A 10,422-nucleotide genomic window follows, 5' to 3' on the forward strand; every position below is an offset into this window, starting at 1 on the left:
TAATCCTCTATGACTTTGATAAAAATTATAATTAAGTAAAAAGAATAGGTGGCTTTTGCGGTAGATTTTACGTAAGTTACCGAACCAGGTTCGTTTTTCCTGGTGCACACCAAGACAAAACGCTGAGATGCCAAGGTCTGCAGCAAACAAAGGGTTTATTCTCAAGGCAGCCAAAGGAGGAGATAGGAGAACCAGTCTCAGATCTGCCTCTCTGAAGGTGAGGGGCTGGGGTATTTATGGGATAACGAATAAAGCAGCAGGCTGGGGGCTTCCCTGGTGGCGCAGTGGTTGAGAGTCCGCCTGCCGATGCAGGGGACGCGGGTTCGTGCCCTGGTCCGGGAAGATCCCACATGCCGTGGAGCAGCTGGGCCTGTGAGCCATGGCCGCTGAGCCTGCGCGTCCGGAGCCTGTGCTCTGCAACGGGACACACACGCACGCACACACACACACGCACACACACACGCACACACCCCCCCCCCCCCCCCCCAGGCTGGTAGGTGATTGGAAAAAGGTGCCGTCATCATTGTTCAGGGCAGGTGTAACTCAGCCAGAGGCCTCTGCACTTTCAAAAGGTCACCGAGCATGGACACATGGCGCATGCTCAGTTGGAAGTTTAGCGGCCCCATCCAGTCTTAACCAGCTCAGCTTGAACTAGACACAGCTGACTCCAAGTTCCTGGAAAACACCTCAAGCAAACACCTTATGTAGGCTACATGCAGCTTGGAGGACATGCAAGTTTTAAAATGACCTTGATTAGTGAAAGCAGATGAAACAGATTTAACCCCAAGTTTCACGTGTAAATAAAAACATGCTCTGCCATTTTCCTAACTGCTTTCTCATTCCATGATACGTTTTTGAGATTCATGGTGAGACACTCAGTTTTGAACTTTTGTTCACTGTATAGGATTCCTTTGTAATGTCACTGCCACCTTGTTTGACTAATACGCATTTGGCTTGTCCCCAAGTTTCCCCTCTTATAGACAAGGCTGCTAGGAGCATCTTCCTGTGTGTGTGTGTGTGTGTGTGTGTACATGTGTGTTTTCCCCAAGTTTGATTCCTAAGACTGTCTTTGCTGGGTCAGAGGGCTTCATCGCTTAGTTCTAATGGATAATGCCAAGTCACTAAGCACGTGTCCGAAACCATAATAATAACATGTTTAAAAAAATGTATCTGACTGAAGCTCAATTTTCTTTTCTTCTCTTCCTTATTTTTTATTTTAAACTAATAACTTTATGGTTGGTTGCATCCACCATATATCTGCTCAACCTCTCTATTTTTTTTTCTGGATTTTTTTTTAGTACAGGCTATTTTATTTTTTAAATTAGTGATCTATTTTATACATATTAGTGTATATATGTCAATCCCAGTCTCCCAGTTCATCCCACCACCACCATCCCTGTACCCTCTATTTATTTCTTTCACAAACACGGAGTGATTGCTCTATTTTCCAGGCCCTGGCTGTGACACCAGCCACCTGGTGACAGAGGGTACAGGCCCTGTCCTTGAGAACCCAAAGCTTGGAAAGAGACATGTGAAGAGATGCTGAAAGTACAGGACAAAGAGGGTTATGGGGAAAGAAGGAACAGCTGTGGGATCACACGTCCCATGACCGGCTGGTCTCCTTCTCAGGACATCTTTATCTCAGAACTCCCTCCTTCCAGAGGCTCCATCCAGAAACCTCGGAGCCAGAGTCATCCCCTCATTCCTCTCTCTCTGTCCCTCCCCAGCCCCAATCTGGCAACAAATCCGGCGGGCTCCCCCTTCAGAACAGATCCAGAAACCGTCTGCTTGTTGACGTTTCCGCCTCCACCATGGTGGCCCTGACCATCACGGCCTCCCACTGTGTTCTTGCAGATGCTTCCTCTTGGTCACCTAGTTCCTCCCTGGCTTCCTACAGACACTCCCCACAGGGCCCGCGGCTGAGTCCTGTTCCCCCACTCCTCAGCTCAGAGCGACAAATGACTTTCCATCTCCTTAGAGTAAAAGCCTATGACATCACAAGCAGCTATGGACTGAATGCTGGTGTCCCCCCAAATCCATATGTTGAACCCCTACCCTCCAACAGGATGGTGTCTTTGGGAAACGATTAGGTTTAGGTGAGGTCGTGAGAGCGGGGCCCTCACGAATGGGATCAGTGCCCTCCTAAGAGTCCCGAGCTAGCTTGCTTCCCCTCTGCTCTCCACCAGGTGAGGACACAGGGAGAAGTCGGCAGTCTGACGCCTGGAAGAGGGCTTGCACCAGAACTCGACCAAGCTGGGACCCTGATTTTGGACTTCCAGCCTCCAGCACTGTTGAGAAAGAAATGTCTGTTGTTTATTAGCCACCAGCCTACGGTGCTTTGTTACAGCAGCCCGAGCTGACCAAGACACAAGGGTCTGCAAAGCCCTGCAGAAACTTCTTCCCATCACATTTTCTACCTGTCCTAGAGTCTGATGCCAGGTCAGTGCCAAAGAGTGCTGGAGAGATGAAGAGAGACACTGCTGACTGGAACATGAGAGGAGCTTGCCCCTCAGATACAAGTCAGCCGAGGCTCAGGGCAGAACTTTCTTCTCCTCAGGGACCAGGTATATGAGGTCCCTGCTATTGTAGTCACTGAAAACACCACTGTTCTCCAACAGTGAGCATGTGGGACATTGCTGGCTTGTTTGGAGTTTGGTACTGAATTTTCATACATTTTGAGTGGCAGCTTTATACACAGGAAGCAGGTTACAACAATTTCCTGCCTTCTAAGGGGGAGGGAAACAAAATGATGGAGGCTCACTCCCCTTGGTCGCTTGACAGGTGAAATGAGGGTGGACCTGAGTCCTTCAAAGACAGCCTTGGAGGAGTCAGTCCGGGCTGGCTGGAGCTGACGTGAGGCTGGGAGGGTCTCAACAGCAATGCTCACTGACAGCCAAGTCCAGCTCGGGGCCTGAGACACCTGCTCTCAGATGCTGGGACTTAACTGGCGGGGAGCAGACACAGGGTCCGAGCTGGGCAGGACCAGGCAGGACTGAGGACCAGGGGGCCTCCCGACAAGCTGTCTGGAGTGGTATTCTTAGCGGGTTCCAGGCTCCAGCCATGGAGACTACAGACAGAAAATGGAAAGCCAAGCAGAAATTTTCAGCTTCCGTGCTGCATGTCCAAGGGCCCAACCTGCTTCCTGCCTTTCAGTTTTCTTTCTTCGTTAGGGACTGTTTTGTATTAAGTAGAGCCCAGTTCAAGCAATGTGGATATGTTAGATTTTTTGGGGGGGGGGTTTAGTTTTACAAGTAATAGAAAAACATATTCTTATTGAAATTGAAACAGTTTGCAAGTGTACAGGGTATAAATACCCTCTTTTCCCACTGTTCCACTCCCCTTCCCATACGAAACACTATTATTATTTCCATATGAATTCTTCTAGACTATTTCCTATGCACGTACCTCTATAAATATGTGCAAATATATGTGTGTGTGTAAGACATGCATACGTATAAATATTACTCTTTACTTACTGTTCACAAAACAGATGTCTTGGATATAATTCTCTGTAAGTACATGTTGGTCTACCTTATTCCTTTAAATGACGGCATCGTAGTATATAGAATGGATGGGCCACAGTTGACTTAACCATTGTGTTGCAGTCATGTGGATTTTTTCCATTTCTTTGTGTATTGATTCATTCCTTTACTTTTGCTGTAGAGAATATATATCTTCACATTTTTAATGGCATCCTTTGTTATGCAGAAGTTTTAAAGCAATGTAGTAAATGGCAAGAGAAACTTAACTCTAATGGATTTAAGCAAAAGTAAAATTATTTTGATTCATGTAGTTGAAAAACTCAGGTAAGGCTCCAGGTCCCCATGGATTCAGGGGCTTAAAGAATGTTATCAAGATTTCTTTTATTTCAGCTCTGTTTGTGAGAGCGTCATTCTTGGGCTCTCTGGAACCAACCATATTTTTAGTCCACTTAAAATAATTTGACTATACTAATAAAACCTCAGTCTAGAAAGTGGCTGAAATACTAGTTCCCTCCCCCCACCCCACTCCTCCGACACACTTAACAAGAAGACTAAAGGTAGTTAGTTATGAGAGCGATTCAGTAACTCAGAATGAAAGGTTCTGGGCGGATTTCTTTGTGATTCTCTTAGTCTTTCTGGTAGAGTCTCCACAAAGCTGCTGTGTCTCTAAGCATGTTTATATTTTCTTTTTTTTTTTTTTTTTTTTTTTTTGGTACGCGGGCCTCTCACTGTTGTGGCCTCTCCCGTTGCGGAGCACAGGCTCCAGACGCGCAGGCTCAGCGGCCATGGCTCACGGGCCCAGCTGCTCTGCGGCATGTGGGATCTTCCCGGACCGGGGCACGAACCCGTGTCCCCTGCATCGGCAGGTGGACTCTCAACCACTTGCGCCACCAGGGAAGCCCAGCATGTTTATATTTTCGAGCAGCATCCATGAAAGCAGGTAAGGGAACCTCTTGTCAAGGACATCTCTGTTTCTCCAGAAGGGTCAAATCTTTCCCCGGACCCTCCCCACCCCCCAGCAATAGATGCTCCCTGGGATCACAGGCTGGGACTGGGTCATGTGCCCACAACTTGCTGCAAAGGAGGATGGGAGAGCAAGTAATGCATTCTCTGCCTCTAGACTGGGGGCTGGGCTCTGCTGCCAGGAATAAGGGTTGGGGGAGCTCTTGGGTGGACTTCCAGCAGTGCCTGCCCCAGAGAGCATCTCTCCCAATCACACCCCTTCCAGGATTTACTCTGCTTAGACCAATTCTTGCCATGCAGTCATCCTGAACCACTTCCGGGTGTAGGGTATCTGCCAGCTCATTGGCCAGGCCAGGTCACATGCTCCACCCTCAGACAGGGTGCTCCTCCTGGACCCCACGGATGGAGAGTGATTGTCTATATATCAGGGTATGGTTACTAGAAGATGGAGGGAATGTGTGCTGGAAACACAAAATAGGACATTTACACTGAGAAGCCACATGAACATATAATAATCATTGCTCAGAATAATGTCAATTCTGAGAGTGAATTTCTGGTGAATGTTGGACTTTTGCTAACTTTCATTCTCTCATCTTCTCGAAGTGAATGGTGAAAAGGACTTGCTGATAAGCTCTTTTCCTTTCCCTCTGAGTTTCCCTTGTTCTCAGTCTTCCCACCTGTGCCACTTGCACCTTTGGAAATGCTTGTCTTTTAGGTAAGAATTCAGGGAGCCCTGGCCTAGACCAGTGTCACTGCTGGCTAAGTTGAATGACCATTAAAGCCATAGATGTCTTTAAAGATCTCACTTCCAGCCCATGTCCTCATAGAGCCTCAATAGAGGTAGGTGTCCCTGTGAAGTGGAATGGTATCTCCCCATCTTCTATCGGACGCTCCATTTCTGCCTTCCTAGATGGAAGACATCCAATCTCGCCTTTCCAGCTTATGAAGAGTCAGAGGGGCACAAAGGCTTGAAATTAGTACGTTCCAGCATGGGTTCAGCTATAAAAGCCATTTGAATGTTCACGGCTTTAAAAAGACTTGGCAGTCTGTCTATAACACGTCCTGTGTTATGAAAGGGAGAGGCACGTGGACTAATGCCTGCATATGTAGTGATCCATTGATGGTTTCTGAAGGTAGGTAACCTTTGTGACCAAAATGAGAGACCAGCTCAGATACGAGCAATCAAACCAGCCATTCAGAATCCCACCGAGTCCACGGGCCTGCTTCATCTTGGGTTCCTGGGGAGAAAAATGAAAAGGAAAGGGGTTTAGCCAGAAACACAGGGAACATGCAGACAGGCTAGACAAAGGTTGGCAAGGTTGGGGACTGTTCATTGCGCTGGTGGTTTGTGATTTTCCCTAACCCCCTCCTGGGTTAAATGCAGGGGAGCAAAATGCAAAGTGACACTGGGGCTCTGACACCCTGCAAGGTGATTGTCCTGCCATTTCCTGCAGCTGTGGATCTAAATGCAATGGAGGGGAGCATGTTTGCTGTTAGGGCAAGTACAGGGTGGGGATGGGGACACTCGGGTTCTTCTCTCCTTAGTAAGGGGGTCTCGCCTCTGTGAGCTCCTTCAGGCCTGGTCTGAGGACTCCATCCCGGGCCAACAATTGTGCCGGATTCAACAAAAATGTCGTGGGGAGAGTGGATGGCAGTTACCTGGAGCTCGTGTATTAAACTGAGAGGGATGGATTAGTAAGTGGTATCGTGTGTTTAATCTCAGACATTTCAGAACTTTGCAATGACATTTTCTTTAGCGGTTCATTTTCACTACTTAAAAAAAATGATTTTGTGGGAGGCATCCTTCATTCAAAAATCTAAATTTGAGGAACACCGACATCAAAGAGATGCTTACAAAAAGCACAGGGAGACGTATCAGTTTCCTATTACTGCTGTAACAAATTAACCCAAACTTAGTGTCTTAAAATACAAATTGATTCAGTTACAGTTGTGGAGGTCCGAAGTCTAAAATGGGTTGGATTGATGGGAGAATCTATTGTCTTGCCTTTTCCAGCTTCCAGAAGCCACCTGCCTTCCTTGGCTCATGGCCAATCTCCCATCTTCACACCCAGTAGCAGCATAGCAACTTCCAATCTCTCCACCTCTGTGGTCACATTACCTTTTTTCTTATTCGGATTCTCCTTCCTCCCACTTACAAGGACCCTTGAGACTACACTGGGCCCATCTGAATAATCCAGGTTAATCTTCCTGTCTCAAGACCCTTGACATAATCACATCTGCAAAGACCCTTTCCTCGCGTAAGGCAGCACATTCATAGGTTCCGGGGATTGGGAAGTGAAGAGCTTTCGGGTCCTTACTCAGTTGACCACAGAGGAATTTGTGTCTGTCAGGACAGAAAAGATGCTGTTGCAGTAACGGACAAATCTGCTTGTCACCAGAGCACAAGAAGGGGCCACCCTCACTTGGGTCCCTGAGTGGGGATAATGTAGGGCAGAGCCCTCCTGCTGCCTGTGACGGATGTGCAGTATGAGAGAGTCAACCTTCACCACTTAAGCCCCTGGGATTTAGATGGACTTGGAGGCTATTATGCTAAATGAAATAAGTCAGACAGAGAAAGACAGATGTTGTATGATATCAGTTATATGTGGAATCTAAAAAATAAAACCAGTTAAGTGGTTATAACAAAAAAGAAACAGACTCACAGATGTAGAGAACAAACTAGTGGTTACAAGTGGGGTGAGGAAAGGGGGAGGGACAAGATAGGGGTAGGTACAAATTACTATGTATAAAATAAATAAGTTACAAGGATATATTGTATAGCACAGAATGCAACCAATATTTTATAATAACTACAGATGGGATATAACCTTTAAAAATTGTGAATCACTATGTTGTATGCCTGAAACTTATATAATATTTTACATCAACTATACCTCAATTAAAAAAAACCCCACAGCATAACAGCAGACAATATTCAGAGGAATAATGCCTAAGCCATAATCCTTTAAAATCTGTTTTAATTTTGCAATATTTTGAACAGATAAAAAGAAACTCAGCAATGTGTTACAGCGTTAAACAAACAAAAAGAGGCTGATGTAGAAATGCTGAAAGATTCAAACTCTTGACACTTCTTTTAAGCTCTGGGATCCTTTTAAGAAAAGCTTACTGGAAAGAGTTTCTATGATTTCATGAACTTTGGCAAGACAACTAATGTAAATGGTGTCTGCCTCTTTTAAAAGAAATAAGTGCTTTGTCCCCTGGTCCCACTCCCTTTCTCGTTAGCATTTGGGTTCTTGGAAAAAGCCCACATCTCAGGACCTGCAGAGAATTCCTTTTCCACCATGACACATGATCTGTGTCATGTGACATGGTCCCTGGCTCAGGCCGGGACAATGACCCCTTGCTGTGTGCACCCTTCAGCGATGGAGGCTGTGCTTTGGTTGAGCTGGGTCCTTAGTAGGTGTTTCCATCCCGCCTGGCTCTGGGTGGGCCTCTCAGGGGAACCAGGTCTTCGCAGCCCTGCCATGTCGCTGTGGCATCCACCCCCAGATTCAGGGCTCAGGGAACGGCCGCTGCTCACATCCCAGACCTCAGCCACAAATGATACAATAAGAGAGAAAAGAGTAATTTTGCATAGAAGCAATCAGGCCGATGGGACATGGCCCGTGGTGGAGCTCACAGCTCTCGTCAATGCTGTTCTGCTTCTACAACATGGGGAGAGGTCAGAGGCCACGAAGCTGGAGAGTGGGCAGCTGGACTTCAACTGAGTCCTCGACTGACTCCACAGCCGTTACTTTGCCCAAACCCACGTCCTTCCCACTCCCTTCCATGCTGTTCCTTCGCTCTGAAATTAATAAGTAAATAACAGAGTCAGGCTGAGCTGGTTGGACGCCCTCTGCTCTATTTTCCGGCATCTGCTTCATGAACCGCTGGAGGTCCACGTTAGTTTTCCTTATTGCCGTTAACGTCACCTTCCAATTATGCAAAATGTTCCAGCAGAGCAGCCTTTATTACAGAGCCCGTCTTTGGCTGACATTTGGTGCTGTGGGTCTTGGCCTTGGCTGACAAATGCAGTGACTTCTCACGTTGGCCTCGTTTTCTCCAAGGTGCAAATGACCCCACAACCAGACGGGCATCTGGGGGACCCAGGAGCTCCAGTGGCTGCTGGGGAGGCAAGAAAACATCTATTAAAAAAAGCCCCAGGGCTTCCCTGGTGGCGCAGTGGTTGAGAGTCCGCCTGCCGATGCAGGGGACACGGGTTCATGCCCCGGTCTGGGAAGATCCCACATGCCGCGGAGCGGCTGGGCCCGTGAGCCATGGCCGCTGAGCCTGTGCGTCCGGAGCCTGTGCTCCGCAACGGGAGAGGACACAACAGTGAGAGGCCCGTGTACCACAAAAAACAAAAAACAAAACAAAACAAAACCCCAGACAAACAGTCAAGGCTGTTGAAAGTGTACTTGGTTTCTTCCAAAAAACGTAAAGATTGGGAGGTACTTAAAAAGAAAAAAAGGTTTCATAGAACTCTGTGGTTTTGGCTTTTCTTTTTATGGACACTTTAAAGTTCATGTGGCTCATTTCACTTGGCATTTGGGGCTCCCATGACTGCTCTGTTTTGCCTGTGTTTCCCAACAAAACCCTGGATCCCTCATTTATTCATTCAAAAAGTTTTTGAGTGTCAGTTATGTGTCAGGCACTGTCCTGGGCTCCAGGTGTAAAGCAGGGAATCAGTGAAGCTCCTGACACTATGGGGCTCACCTCTGGTCAGGGACAATCAATAACAAGATAAAATGTATCTGGAGTGAACCAGGAGGTGGCAGGTGCTAAGAAGGAAAGTGAGGCAGGGGATGGTGAGTTTGGGATGCAAGTGGGCTCCTCAGAGGACATTGACATGGAGCAGAGATCTGAAAGCAGTGATGGAGGGACACAGGCTAATATGTGGGGAGAGAGTGTATTCCAGGCAGAGGGAATAGCAAGTGCAAAGGTCCTGAGGCAGGAGCATGCCCGGCATGTTTGAGTAGCAATGCGTGAACAGTGTGGCCACAGCAGAGTGAAGGAAGGAGACAGGTGGACAGAAAAGGCCAGAGAGGTGGGGAAACCAGACCACATGGGACCCTGTAGGCCATTGGGAAGATCTAGGTTATATCTGAGTGAGTTGGGAGTATTTTGGAGGCTTTTGAGGAGAGGGTTTTCATTTTCTATGACTCTGTAACAAATGACCACAAACTTACTGGCTTAAACCAACACAAATCCATTATCTCATAGTTTCTGGGGGCCAGGAGTCATGTATGTTTTAGCTGGGCCCTCTGCTCAAGGACTCACAGGCTGAAATCATGATATTAGCTGGATGAGTTCCCATCCAGAGGCTGCATTAGGAAAAGATCCACTTCCAAACCCCCTCAGATTGTTGACAGAATTAATTTCCTTGTGGCTGAAGGACTGAGGTCCCTGTTGTCTTGTGAGCTGCCAGCTAGACACTATTCTCAGCTCCTAGAGGTCCCTCTCAGGTGTGTGCCATGTGGCTGCCTCCATGGCTCCTTCAGGAAGATCTAGTTCCCTTCAAGGACTCACCTGATTAGGTCAGGCCCACCCATATACCCTGCATTCTGACTCGTTTAAAGTTGACTGATTAGTCACCTAATCAAGGTGTCACCTAATCAAGGGGGGGAGGTGGTGAAATTGCAGTTTCTGCCCATGCTCTAGGGGAAGGGATTATACACCAGGGAGCAGGAATCTTGGGGCCATCCTAGAAGCCTGCCTGTGACAGAGTGAGTGATTTGACTTGTAGTTAAAGGATCACTCTGCTCAATGTGTTAAGAGTAGCCTGGGGGAAGGGATGGGGCAGGGGGCAAGGACAGACCCTGGGAGATTCGGGAGGAGACAGTTTTTAATAGTGGCTTTGACCAAGGTAGGAGCAGGAGTCCACGTGGGGTGGGAGGTGACAGAAGTGGTTGCAGTATGGTTAAAGTGGTTGTAAAACAGAAATGTTTTTGTAAAATGGATTGAATGAGAAAAATAA

This window comes from Grampus griseus (assembly GCF_964374135.1).
Source record: "Grampus griseus genome assembly, chromosome: 14".
Classification (NCBI taxonomy): Eukaryota; Metazoa; Chordata; class Mammalia; order Artiodactyla; family Delphinidae; genus Grampus; species Grampus griseus.